The 15,170-nt window shown below is 34.5% G+C and overlaps 1 long non-coding RNA gene across 2 annotated transcripts in view; it reads right to left on the bottom strand.

Annotated features, from left to right (window-relative positions):
* LOC107970220 (uncharacterized) overlaps nt 1-15,170 on the bottom strand; it is a 213,182-nt gene that overhangs the window by 121,953 nt on the left and 76,059 nt on the right. For both annotated transcript variants that reach the window (XR_010150287.1, XR_008537318.2), the window contains exon 4: nt 3,614-3,779. This is a non-coding gene — a long non-coding RNA (uncharacterized LOC107970220). The remainder of the gene's footprint in view (nt 1-3,613; nt 3,780-15,170) is intronic.

The following is a 15,170-nucleotide window of genomic DNA, read 5'->3' as shown; positions in this document are numbered from 1 at the left end:
GATTGTCTTTCCTACCCTCTTCAGTGCCTCTTTCCTTGATATGATGTCAAAACTATGTACAATGATCACTCATCTGATTTTTGGTTCCTGTGAAGACTTTTTCTTGTGTAGACAGTTGTTTAATTTGGTGTTCCTGTGGGGAAGACAATTGCTGGAGGGTCCTATTCGGCTATCTTACTCCACCTCCTCCCCAGGGTTTTGTTTTAGCAATGACTATATTACTTTTATTTCTAATAGTTTCATTTTGTTCTTTAGTGTTTATGATCTGTCATTACATTAGGTTATTATTTCTTCTTCAAATATTTTGATAATTTTATATTTTGTTGAAGAACTATGAACATACTTATTAATCTCTTCCAAATTGTTCTATTATCTCTGTTTTTAGTATGTTATTTTCATGCTTTTCTCTGCCTACTCTCTCTCTCAAAATTGTGTCTCTGTAAAAAAAAAATTGTGTGTGTGTGTGTGTGCGTGCGCATCTGTGTCCGTATATGTATACACGTGACATATTATCTTTAGTTGGTGACTGCTTTCCTCTGTTAACTCTCTCTATAGATTGTGTCTTTGTAAAAAATAAATAAGTTGTATATGCACAAAGAGAGATCACTTTCAGTGGGTGATTTATTTTTTCCTTTGTGTGTCCCAAACATACAGGGATGCAGAATTTTCTTTATAGAGTTATTGAGGTTTTATTGTTTATGCCTCAGTACAGAAGATTCCTCTGGTATCAGACCAGTTTTTAAAAATGAATTTCAAAGTTTATTATTCCTGCTTTATGTATTACTACAAATTTTGACCACATACTTTTGGTGCAGCTTGGGTTCTTGACTTTTCTCTCAGGAGATGATTTATAGCTACTTCCAGAGCCTGGGAAGTCTGTAAGATTGTTTTTGCATTTCGCTAGGGCTGTCTTCAAAATCTTCAAAGATATTTTTTCTAATCCACTATCCTGGAGGGACTCAAGGCTGCATCTGACAGTCGTATGAACTGCTAGGGTATCACTTCAAGGTTCCTTTTGGAACTGAGTTCTTTATTTGTTTCTGGCACTTAGTGATTTCCTTTCTTCCTTTTGAGATTCACTATATTTTTTCTTAATTAATTTACATGGTATTATATGAGGCATTTTTCTGTGTTTATACTTGAAGAGTGATCACACAAAAGGCTTCATGCAAAAATAAATTCTGCTTGTAATTAGTAGTGATTTAGGTTAGAACATTAAATAAGAGGACTGGCTTGAGTAATTATTTCATTCTCTGATTTTATATTTTAAGATACATTTTCTAGAGCGCCTAACTCCCTATTATACCAAAATATGGAAAGATACATACACCACTTTTTTCCCCATGGCAGACAGCCATAGTGATTCTCTTAAAATTTAAATCAGATCATGTCACTCTCAATGGCTTTCCATCTCATTAAGTACAGAAGCCAGTCCTTCACATGCACCTAAAAGGGCCTGCAAATCTGACCCCCTGATAACTCTTTGTCCTCATCTCTTATCTATTAATACTTTCCTGTTAGCCCACTTCACTCCAGTCATATTAGGCTGCTTATTGTTCCTTGGAATACTAAGCAAGATACCACCACAGACACTTCACTCTTGCTATTTCCTCCATTTTGTGTGTATTACGTGAACCATTCACTCTCTAATTTGCCTTAGTACTCTGTTACCTTCCATGGCAACCCAACAAAAAAGAAAAAATAAAAAAACACACGTACACATTCCCTATTCCTCTAACCCTGCTGGGTTCTCCTGCTTTCACAGCACTCATTAGCATCTGACATAATATCCATATACTTGTTTATTTATTTTTCAGCCTCCCCCGTTTGTCATAGACTATACCTTCCAGGAGAACAGATATTTAACATGTTCTTGGTTTTTTATCTGCTGATGTATCTCAGTACCGAGAAAATTACCTGGTACATAAAAAAGCATTCATCTGAGAGATTAAAATAATACTATAATATAATTTATACTTCAAAAAACCTAGACAAATATAAACAAAATTTTTATTAAAATTATTTAAGGAATATATACATACACACATACTTTATTTTTAATTTTAATTTTTAAAATGTTGAATTTAAAGTATGCAAACTTTTAAGAAAGTTTTGAAATATGGATTTTAAAATCCAACTGATCAAAATTTCTGTTAAGTTAAATAGTAATGGAGAAAACTGTGTTCTTTCTTCCTCACAATTTCTTCAAAGAACATTCCATCTTCATCCAATCCACAGAGGATACAAAAATAGCCCCAATAAAGTTTCTTTATCTGAACCATGCCTGATACCCTATTAAAATACAGAAGACTATGACTCAGGGCAGTGATCTCAATATAATTAATCCCAGGAAAGATAATCTAGAGGAAGAAAATGTTACTGCAGTGATTACCCTGTAAACTCAGTTCATGCTGTCTGTGACTCAGAATAAGAATTAAAATGACGATAAGGCACTAAATATTCCAAAGATTTAATATGAAGTGTTGATGGTTGAGAAAAATGTTTTCTCTTTATATGCATGTACTCAAGCTTTTAATACATATTTCTGTTATGAGTTAGGATTAAGCATTAGAGGAAAGTGCTGTTGAAATACCGGCTGTACTCTCAAAGCACTAAAACTTAAATAGTAATAAATAGCAGAAAACCCAGGGAGAAAATGAAGAAATAAAGTTATTTATAAATCTCTGGTTAGCTAACAGTGCATTACATTTATTTAGCATTAATTAGTAAACAGTAATTTAAAATAAATAGTATTTGAATAAGAAAGAAGATGGAAACAAATAGACACTTTTTGATAATTAATTTCCCCAATTCAGGTGGAATATCAGTGGCATAGGATGGAAAGAAAAAGGACTTGGAGATGTAGGCAAACCACTTGCTAATTTAGGGGCTTTCGTTACTAATATTATCACATGATATATCAGATAAATATATTCAGCCTGAACCATGAAACAAACCAGGTGTACAATTGGGCCTTTTTTAAAGTTATTTTCATATAAATATATCAGCAACTTCCCACAGTTTGATTAATTTGGCTGCTGACATTAGCCAAAGAATGGACAGTCTACCATTTCATTTATCTGTCACAAATAGAGTGTAAGACAGAGTGAAATAATGCCTAAACATTCGGGTTCCCTTCAGAGGCCAATTTTAAGAAAAATAATTGAGGGAAGGTTATTTCAGCTTCCTCTTCTGCATATCAACTCCTCATCCTTCCCTACTTCACTTTCTACATTTTAGGATAGATAAAGGACATCACAGACAATCTAACAATTTCCTCTAGTCTCTGAGTGAGTAATAACAGAAGCAGTCCAAATGAGGAATTCCTGTTGTTCATCCCCAGATGGATTTCCTTAGGCCACTCTTGTAACACATCTACCTTGATTTCTACAGATTTTTATGTTGTATGCTAATTTCCATGACTCTTTTACTCACCTGGAAAACAACAGTATCACTATCAGAATTGTTCAACTGGTATGTGACAGCTAAAATTAACACTTCTTCCTTAACTCTGTTTTATTCTGCTCCTCTCAAAAAGCAAACTCCTGTTCCCAGAGATAGTTTAATTTCATTTTTGTACCTGGATACTATTTGTGAGACCCTAATTACTAACCTTTTTTGGCAGACTTTGAATGGCTATGGCACAGGAAATCATCACAATCAGCAAGAAGAGAGATGAATGCAACAGTCAGTGCTTATCTAGGTCACTTCTCCCCAAAATGTCCTCACAGCTCTATTTCACTTAAGTTTGGATGTACCATTTAAGACATCGAAGCATTCTGCAAGTGGGGGGAAAAAAAAAAAAACAAGAAATACCTTAAAATGCCAGCTATGTGTGATTTAAAACAAAAAATATTTAAGATGAGGTTAAAAGTTATAAACATTTATGTACGTTATTAGTTCTACATCAACAAAAGAGCACAGTTTCTCCACTGCAAATTAATAGATTATAAAATCAATAGGTTTTTCATGAAAGTAATTAAGAAAAATGGAGGTAGAAACAAATTCAGTCTTTTAAGAATGTTTTGCCTTTAAAACAACTTTCTCTAAAATCACCTAAAATGAAATATAAGTTAACTCTGATTCTATGAGTTCAGTGGAGTTAAATTTAACTTGAAAACATCTTTCATTTCTATAGCTACTTTATTATATTTATACAAGACTGCAAAAAGTTAATTAGGTGATTTAAGTGAGTCAACTGTCACATATATTATGAGCTCTGCATGTGTGTATTATGAAGCAATACTGACTATGAGTTCAGCCTTTTACCAACTTATTTAGCCAAGGTTGCTAGAAGTTACTTAATGAGCATGAACACACAAACTTTCAATAAACCTACAAGAAGAAAAGTGGCCCATGACCTAAAAGAACCCCTCTGTTATGCCAGGGGGATGACAAAGTATGTTAAGTCACCAGCCCCTCTGTGTTATGGTGGTTCATGTTGCCAAGGCACGTGTGGCAAATTTGCAGAGTTGGGGCAGTGAATAAGAGAAGGTCAGTTTCTAAAAATTCATCTCACAGAGTATATGAAGTAAAAAGCCTAGGAGAAGTACTTTTCTCAATTAAAACTTAAGAATATATGAATATTTGTGGCTTCTAGAGTTTGACCTCTCAGTACCTAAGCTATTCCTGATTTATACTTGGCAATCTGTATTTATTCTTCAGTTCATAGAATATTAGGGTCAGAAAGAAAGGTTTAAAATCACCCATTGAATATCTGGAAGGCTTAAAGAGTAGCAGTTCAAGAATCAGGCAGAGCTGGCTTGAATTCTGGTTTCACAGTTTACAGGCTGTGTGGTATTGAATAAAGTGCTTCAAATATTGAATCCCCAGTTTTCCTATCTGTTAAATGAGGATAATAAATAACACTTCCTGAGGAGACAAACAGAAGATTAAATAAAATAAAGCAAAAAGTAATATGCTGTAATTCCCTCAGAAGCATTGTGTTTCACAGTTGTCAGAATTCTGAGTTCTAAGCAACAGAAACTGACTTTGGTTATATTAATCAGAAAAGGAATGTATTGGCAAGATATCAATAACTTAGAGAATTAATCAACAGTTGAGAATTAGACTCTGGCAGAAAAATAAGGAAAGCAGGTTATGAGCCTGAAGTCTGCTTAGGACATAGGAATTGATACTGCTGCTACTGGATTCTTGCTGCCACACCAGTAGTCTCTCAAACCTTCCACATTGGCTGGGAAAAATCTCTAACCCTCATTATTCAAAGCTACAGGCAAGAGAATCTTACTAGATAAACTTGAGACATGTATCTGTATGCTATTGTCCAGAGGATAAATAAGAACCCTTGTGCTACATATTGAAAGAGAGGGTCTGTCTCTCACCTTATGATTCCTCCACATAGGAATAGAATGGGATATTAAGCATATCACTAGGCTTTAAAGCAAATCTCAATAAATTTCAAAGACTTAGTGTCAAACATAATACATTCTCTGACCACAATTTCAATTCTGTTAAATTAGAGCTCAGTAAATAAAGGATAAATTTTAACCTCCCTAATATTTCTATAAAGTGTAAAAAATAAATTTGAATGTAACTCAGTCAAAAAGAAACTATAGGGGAAGACACAGAGCAGGTTGGCCTAATAGAACTCTCCAACAATAGTCCCCCTACAGGAACACTAAATCGAACAACTATCCACACAAGAAAGCACTTTTATGAGAACCAAAAATCAAGTGAGTGATCACAGTACCAGGTTCTAACATCATATCAAAGAAAGAGGCATTGAAGAGGTTAGGAAAGATAGTCTTGAATTGCTGATGCTGCAGAGAGGATCTGTGTTCTTGTGGGGGAGAGAGTGCAGTGATGTGGGACTTTGCATTGGAACTCAGTGCAGCCCAGCCACAGTAGAAAACAAGATAAGGCAGAACTCAGCCAGTGCCCATGGAGGGAGCCCTTATATCCGTCCCAGCAAGAGAGGAATTGCCCTTCCCAGTGGTTGGAACTAGAGTTCTGGCTAGCCCCACTACCATGGGCCAAAGCACTCTGGGATACTACATAAACCTCAAAGGCAGTCTAGGCGACAAGGACTGCAATTCCTGGGCAAGTCTTGGTGCGTGCTGGGCTAGAAGGCAGTAGACTTGGGTTGACCTAATGAGACACCAGCCAGGTGGACAAGGGAGTGCTTGCATCACCCCTCCCCCAACCCAAGCAGTGCAGCTCAGTAACCTGGGGGAGACTCCTTCCTTCCACTGGCAGTAACTATGCAGTGGTCACCATGGGTCTTGAGCAAGACCCAGTGCTGTGCTATCTTTGGGTGTGACTCAGCACAGTCTCAGTGTGGTTGGTAGTCACAGTGGAGCTTGCATCACCCCTCTACAAGAGGAGTACAAGCAAGTGCAGACTGCAAATATTACAATAAATATCTAACTATTCAATGCCCAGACACTCACAAACATCCAAAAGCATCAGGACCATTCAGGAAATCATGATCTCACTAAACAAACTGAAAAAGTCACCACTGATCAATCCAAGAGTGACAGAAAATTCAAAATAGAAATTTTGAGGAAGCTCAATGAAATTTAAGATAACACAGAGAAGGAATTCAGAATCCTATCAGATAAATTTAACGAAGATACTGAAATAATTTTTGAAACATGTAGAAATTCTGAGCTGAAAAATTCAATTGACTTACAGAAGAATGCATCAGAATCTCCCAACAGCAGAACTGATCAAGCAGAAGAAAGAATCAGGCTATTTGAAAATACACAGTCAGAAGAAACAAAAGAATAGAAAAGAATGAAGCTTGCCTATAAGTTCTAGAAAATATCTCAAAAGGGCAAATTAAGATTTACTGGCCTTAAAGAAGAGGTACAGAGATCAAGGTATAAATTTTATTCAAAGAGATAATAACAGATAACTTTTCAAACCTAGAGAAATATATCAAAATTCAAGTATAGATGGGTTGTAGAACATCAAGTAGATTTCATCCAAATAAAACTACCTCAAGACATTTAATAATCAAACTTCCAAAGGTCAAGGATAAAGAAAGGATTCTAAAAGCAGCAAGAGAAAAGACACAAATAACATACCTTACAATCTAGGAGAGAGTGGCATTACATATTTAAAATGCTGAAGGAAAAAAGACTTTTATCCTAGAAGAGTATACCCAGTGAAAATACCCATTAAACATGAAGAAGAAATAGGCTTTCCCAGACAAACAAAAGCTGAGGGATTTCATCAACACCAGAACTGCCCTACAAGAAATGCTAAAGAGAGCTGTTCAATCTAAAATGAAAGGACACTAATGAGCAATAGGAAGTCATCTGAAGGTACAAAACTCACTGGTAATAGTAAGTACACAAACAAACACACAATATTATAACACTGTAATTGTGGTATGTGAACTATTGATATCTTGAATACAAAGACTAAAAGATAAACCTATCAAAAATAATAACTACAACTTTTAAGACATAGTATAATAAAACATAGATGGAAGCAACAAAAAGTTAGAAAGCAGGGGGATTAAGTTAAAGTGTAGAGCTTTTATTAGTTTTCTCTTTCGTTGTTGTGAGTTTGGATTGTTTTGTATCCAGTGCTAAGTTGTGATCAGTTTAAAATAATGAGTTCTAAGATGTTATTTCCAAACCTCATGGTCACCTCAAATCATAAAACCTACAACAGATACACAAAAAACTGAAAATCAGTAAATTAAAACAATCCACCAAAAAAAATTAACTTCCCAAAAAGGAATACAGGGAAGAAGGAAGGAAGAAAGAGAAGAGCACACATAAAACACCCAGAAAACAAATAACAAAATGGTAGTAGTAAGTCCTTACTTACTAATAATAACATTGAATGTAAATGGACTAAACTCTCCAATCACAAGACATAGAGAGCCTGAACAATAACAATAATAAAAAAACAAGCTCTAACAATCTGGTAACTATAAGAAACACGCTTCACTTATAAAGACTAACTTAGACTTAAAATATAGGAACTGAAAAATATTGCATGAAAATGGAAACAAAAAGCAGAAGTAGCTATATTTACATCAGACAAAATAGATTTCAAAACAAAAACTATAAACAGAGACAAAGAAGGTCATTATATAATGACAAAGAAGTCAACTTAGCAAGAGGGTGTAACACTTGTAAATATATATACATTCAACACTGGAACACTCAAACATATTAAGTAAATATTATTAGAGCTAAAGAGAGAGATAGACCCTAATACAATATTAGCTGGAGACTTCAACACCCCACTTTCAGCATTGGACAGAACCACTACACAGAAAACCACCACCAACAACAACATTGGACTTAATCTACATTATATACCAAATGGACCTAATATATATTTACACAATCTTTCATTTAAGAGCTGCAGAATACACGTTCTCCTCCTCAAGGCATGGCTCATTCTTAAGGATAGATCATATGTTAGAACAAAAAACAAGTCTTAAAAAATTAAAAAATTGAAAAAATATCAAGTGTCTCATCTTTCCAGTTTTATTCTCAATGGAATAAAACTAGAAATAAATAATTAGAAAAATATCGGAAACTACACAAACACATGGAAAATAAACAATATGCTCTAGAGTGACCAGTGGGTCAATGAAGAAATTAAGAATAAAATTTAAAAATTCCTTGAAACAAACAAAAATGGAAACACAATATATCAAAACCTATGGAATGCAGCAAAAGCAATACTAAGAAGAAAGCTTATAGCAATAAGCACTCCACATCAAAAAAGCAGATAATCCTCAAATTAACAACCTAATGATGCATCTTAAAGAACTAGAAAACAAAGAGCAAACCAAAGCCAATATTAGTAGGAGAAAAGAAATAATAAAGATCAAAGCAGAAATAAATGAAATTGAAACAAAACAAACAATACAAAATGTCAATTAAACAAAAAGGTGGCTTATTTAAAAAAAATAAAATTGATAAACATTTAGCCAAAGACATAAAGATAGAAGACCCAAATAAATAAAATCAGAGATAAAAAGGAGGTATTACAACTGATACTGCAGTTCAGAGAATCATTAGAGACTACTATGAGCAACTACATGCCAGTAAATTGGAAAACCTAGAAGAAATAGATTAAATCCTAGACACATACAACCTACCAAGACCGAATCATGAAGATTTCCAAAATCTAAATAGACCAATAACAAGTAATGAGTTCAACACCATAATAAAAAGTATCCCAGTAAAGAAAAATCAGAGACCCAAAGCCTTCAACTGCTAAATTTCACCCAAAATTTAAATAACTAATATTAATCTAATCCTATTCAAACAATTCCAAAAAAATAAAGAAGCAAATACTTCCTTACTCATTCTGTGAGGCCAGTATTACCCTGATACCAAAATCAGACAGAGACATCAAAATAAGAAAACTACAGGCCAATGTTCCACATGAATACTGATGCAAAAATCCTCAACAAAATACTCACAAACCAAATTCAACAACACATTTAAAAGATAATTCATCATGACCAAGAGGGATTTATGCCAGGGATGCAAGAATGATTCAGCAAATGCAAATAAATCAATGTGATATATCATTTCAAAAGAATGAAGGACAAAAACATGCAATCATTTCAACCGAAGGTAAAAAGCATTAGATAAAATTCAACCTCCTTTCATAATAAAAGCCCTAAAAAATGTGGTATAGAAGTATATATCTCAACACAATAAAAACCATACATGACAGACACACAGCTAGCATCATACTGAATACAGAAAAACTGAAAACTTTTTCTCTAAGATCTGGAACAAACCGAAACATCCACTTTCACCATTATTATTCAACATAGTATTGGAAGTTCTAGTTAGAGCAATCAGACAAGAAAAAGATATAAAGAACATCCAAATTGAAAAGAAGTAAGTCATCTTTGTTTGCAGATGATATGGTCTTATATCTGAAAAATACCTAAAGACCTTAACAAAAATCTATTAGAACCAATAAACAAATTCAGCAAAGTTGAGGGATACAAAATCAACATATAAAAATCAATAGTATTTACATATTACAACAGTGAACAATCTGAAAAAGAAATCAAGAAAGTAATCCCAGTTACAATAGCTACAAATAAAATAACATACCTAGAAATGAATTTAACTAAAGAATTTAAAGATATCTACAATGTACTCTATAAAACATTGATGCAAGACATTGAGGAGAACAGAAAAAAATGAAAAGATACTCTATGCTCATGGATTGGAAGAATCAATATTGTTAAAATGTCTGCACTATTCAAAGTAATCTACAGATTCAGTGCAATCATTATTAAAATACCAATACATTATTCACATTAATAGAAAAAAATCATTCCAAAATTCATGTGAAATCACAAAAGACCCAGAATAGCCAAAGTCATTCTGAGCAAAAAGAACAAAATGAGAGGAAGCACATTCTCTGATTTTGAATTATTCTATAGAGCTATAGTAACCAAAACAGCATGGTACTGGCATAAAAACAGACACATAGACCAAAGAAACAGAATAGATAAATCAGAAACAAATCCATACAGCTATGTTGAATTTATTTTTGACAAAGGTGCCAAGAACATACAGTGGAGAAAGACAATCTCTTAAATAAATTGTGCTAGGAAAACTAGACGTCTATAGGCAGAAGAATGAAGCTAGAACCCTATTTTTCATCATCTACAAAAATCAAATCAAAATGTATTAAAGAGTTAAATCTAAGACCTAAGACTATTAAACTATCAAAAGAAAACATTGGGAAAACTCCACAGGACATTGGTCTGGGCAAAGGTTTCTTGAATAACACCTCAAAAACAGAGATAACCATAGCAAAAATGGGCAAATGGGATCACATCAAGTTAAAAAGCGTCTGCACAGAAAAAAAAATTAACAAAGTGAAGAGACAACCCACAGAATGGGAGACAAATTTTCAAACTATCCATCTGTCAAGGAATTTATAACCAGAATATATAAGGAGCTCAAACAATTGGAAAAAAATCTAATAATCCAATTTAAAAATGGGCAAAATGTCCAAATAGTCATTTCTCAAAAGAAGACATATAAACGGCAAATAGATATGTGAAAAGATGCTCAACATCACTGATCATCAAATAAATGCAAATCAAATATCATCTTATCCCACTTAAAATGGCTTTTATCCAAAATAAAGGCAATAATGAATGCTGGCAAGGATGTGGAGAAAAGGGAATCCTCAAACACCATTGGTGAGAATGTACATGAGTTTAGCCACTATAGAGAACAGTATGGTGGTTCTTCAAAAAACTAAATATAGAACTACTAAATGATCCAGCAGTTCCCCTTCTGAATATTTATCCAAAGAAAATGAAATCAGTGTGTTGAAGATATTTCTGTACTCCCATATGTATTGCTGCACTATTCACAATATTCAAATTTAGAAGCAACCTAAGTTTCCATCAACAGGCAAATGGACATAGAAAATGTGGTACACATACACAATGAAGTATAATTCAGCCTTAAAAAATAAGATCCTGTCATTTGCCAAGATATGGATGGAACATTATGTTAAATGAAACAAGCCAATCACCAAAAGACAAACTTCACATGTTCTCCCTTATTTTTGATAGTTGAAACTTAAAACAATTTAACTCATGGTAATAGAGAGTAAAATAATCGTTACCAGAGGTTGGGAAGGAAATGAGTACAAAAATATAGTTAGAATGAATAAGATCTAGTATTTGATAGCACAGCATGATGACTATAGTCAACAATTTGTACATTTTTAAATATCATACAAAAATAGTTAGAATGAATAAGATCTAGTATTTGATAGCACAGCATGATGACTATAGTCAACAATTTGTACATTTTTAAATATCATACAAAAATAGTTAGAATGAATAAGATCTAGTATTTGATAGCACAGCATGATGACTATAGTCAACAATTTGTACATTTTTAAATATCATAAGAGTATAACTGGAATGTTTGTAACACAACAAAGTAATAAATGCTTGAGATGATGATACTCCATTTACCTTGATGTGATTATTACCCATTGTATTCCTTTATCAAAATGTCTCATATGCCCCATAAACATATATACCTACTATGCATTCCTAAAAAATAAAAATAGAAAATAGAAAACCATTGATAAGTTAAGATACCTCATAAAAAATTAACCATAATAGGAATTATAAAATACTTAGATAAGAATGAAAATATCAAAGCAAGAGATAAAGCAGAATTGATATTTTGGGGAAAAAATTATAGCTTTAAAGTGCTTATTTTTTGAAAAAGATAAATGCTGAAAATTAATGATGTAATTGTCATGTTAAAAAAATAGAATGAATGTATCAATGCCAATCAATGAACAGAAAACAGATATAACAGGAAATATAAATAAATCAGAAGTTGGTTACATTGAAATAAAAAATATAAACCTCTGATAACTTAATCAAAAAGATAAAGAAATCTCAATGAAAAATTTTAAAAATGAAAATGTGGGTATATCACAAACATAACAGGGATTTTTAAAATATGAAAGCAAAATAAAATACATAAAAACAATAAATTTCAATTTAGATAAAGAAAATTTCTAAAAATAAAACCATACCAAACTTACTCAAGACACAAACTGAGAGCCTGTATTAATCTTGTGTATACTGAAGAGAATGAATTGGGGGTTGAAAATCTTCCTAAAAAGAAAATATCACACTAAGATTGTTTAGTTGATTTACAAGGAGCAGCCATTCTATTGTATTGCAATTCTAGAATATGGAAAAAGAGGGGCTATTTCTCAACTCATTCTATAAGGTCAGTATTCCCCTAGTATCAAAACCACACAAACACAATAGAGAAGATAATTGTGGGTGAGTCTCACTCACAAAAAGATTTAAGTTTTTGTAAAAAATACTACAAAACTAAATTTAACAAGCTAAAAAAATACAAGCACATATAACCAAGTTGGGGTTTATCACAAACTTGCAAGGCAGTTTAAATCAGAAAATCAATAAATGCCATTAAGCAAATAAACAGAATAAATTTTGAAATGTTTTATTCTATATGAAGAATAATAATTTATAAAATTTAACCTACCCTCATGATGATACCTCTTACCAAACAGTAGCAAGAAAGGACTTCCTTAGTCTTATAATGTATGTCTACCAAAAATGAGACATCTTTCAGTATGGAGAAGCATTAGGAGAGTTCCCTTTAGAATTAATACAAGTATATTTCATATTACAATTTTTACTCAACATTCTCCTTTAAGTTTAGTTAGCATGTAATTCAAGAAAATGCAAATAAATGGATAAGAATTAGAAAGGAAAAAATTCAAAATTATCATAATTTTCAAGTGATATCGGTTGCTTTCAAAATCTCAGATTATCCAATGATATGGTTTGGCGATGTCCCCACCCAAATTTCTTCTTGAATTGTAGCTCCCATAATCCCCACATGTCATGGGAGAGACCTGGTGGGAGGTAATTGAATAAAGGGGGCTGGTTTCCCCATGCTGTTGTTGTGATAGTGAAACAGTCTCATGAGATCTCATGGTTTTATAAAGGGCAGTTCCCCTGCACACACTCTCTTGCCTGCCATCATGTAAGATGTGGTTGCTTCTCCTTTGCCTTCTGCCATGATTGTGAGGTCTTCCAAGCCATGTGGAACTGTAAGTCCATTAAATTTCTTTTTCTTTATAAATTACCCAGTCTCAGATATTTCTTCATAGCAGTATGAAAATGGACTAATACAGCAAATTGGTACTGGTAGAATGGGGTACTGCTATTAAGATACCAGAAAATGTGGAAGCAACCTTGGAACAGGCAGAGGTTGGAACAGTTTGGAAGGCTCAGAAGAAGACAGGGAGACGTGGGAAAGTTTGAAGCTTCCTAGAGACTTGTTGAATGGTTTTGACCAAAATGCTGATAGTGATATGGCCGATTAATTCCAGGCTGAGGTGGTCTCAGATGGACATAAGGAACTTACTGGGAACTGGGACAAATGTAATTCTTCTCATGCTTTAGCAAAGAAACTGGTGGCATTTTTCTCCCTGTCTTAGAGATCTGTAGAATTTTGAACTTGAGAGGGATGATTTAGGGTATCTGGTGGAAGAAATTTCTAAGCAGCAAAGCATGCAAGAGGTGACTTTGGTGCTCTTAAAAGCAACTATTAATTGCCAAGGCACTGGGGAAAATGCCTCTAAGGCATGTCAGAGGTCTTCACAGCATCTCCTCCCATCACAGGTCTGTAGGCCTAGGAGGAAAATATGGTTTCATGGGCCAGGCCCAGGGCCTTGCTGGTTTGTATAGTCTCAAGACTTGGTGCCCTGTGTCCCACCCATGCCTTAAGGGGACCAATGTACAGCTCAGGCTGTTGCTTCAGAGGGTGCAGGCCCCAAGCCTTGGTGGCTTACACGTCATGTTGGCCCTGTGGGTACACAGAAATCAAGAACTTAGGTTTGGGAACCTCCTCCAAGATTTCAGAGGGTGTATAGAAATGGCCGGATGTCCAGGCAGAGGTGTGTTGCACAGGAGGAACCCTCAGGGAGAAGCTCTGCTAGGACAGTGCAGAAGGGAAATGTGGGGTGGGAGTCCCCACACTGAGTCCCCACTGGTGCACTGCCTAGTGAAGCTGTGAGAAGAGGGTCACCATTCTCCAGACCTCACAATGGTAGATTCACCAACAGCTTGCACCATGCATGCACCTGGAAAAGCTGCAGACACTCAATGCCAGCTCGTGAAACCAGCCAGGAGTGGGGTTATAACCTGCAAAGCCAAAAGGGTGGAGCTTCCCAAGGCTGTGGGACCCCACCTCTTACATCAGTGTGACCTGGATGTGAGACATGGAGTCAAAGGAGATCATTTTGGAGCTTTAAGATTTTACTGCCCAGATGGATTTTGGACTTGCATGGAGCCTGTTGCCCCTTTGGTTTGGCTAATTTCTTCCATTTGTAACAGGTCTATTTACCCAATACCTGTACCCTCATTGTATCCAGTAAGTAACTAACTTGTTTTGATTTTATAGGCTTTGGACTTGGACTTTGGAGTTAATGCTCAAATGAGTTAAGACTCTGGGGGACTGTTGGAAGGGCATAATTGTATTTTGAATTGTGAGGACATGAGATTTGGGAGGGGCAAGGGGTGTAATGATATGGTTTGCCTGTGTCTCTGACCAAATCTCATCTTGAATTGTAGCTTTCATAATCCCCAGGTGTCATAGGAGAGACCCAGTGGG

This window comes from Pan troglodytes, chromosome 1 (assembly GCF_028858775.2).
Source record: "Pan troglodytes isolate AG18354 chromosome 1, NHGRI_mPanTro3-v2.0_pri, whole genome shotgun sequence".
Lineage (NCBI taxonomy): Eukaryota > Metazoa > Chordata > Mammalia > Primates > Hominidae > Pan > Pan troglodytes.
Note: the sequence above shows the minus strand (reverse complement) of the source record. Positions and strands in the feature narration are given on the sequence as shown.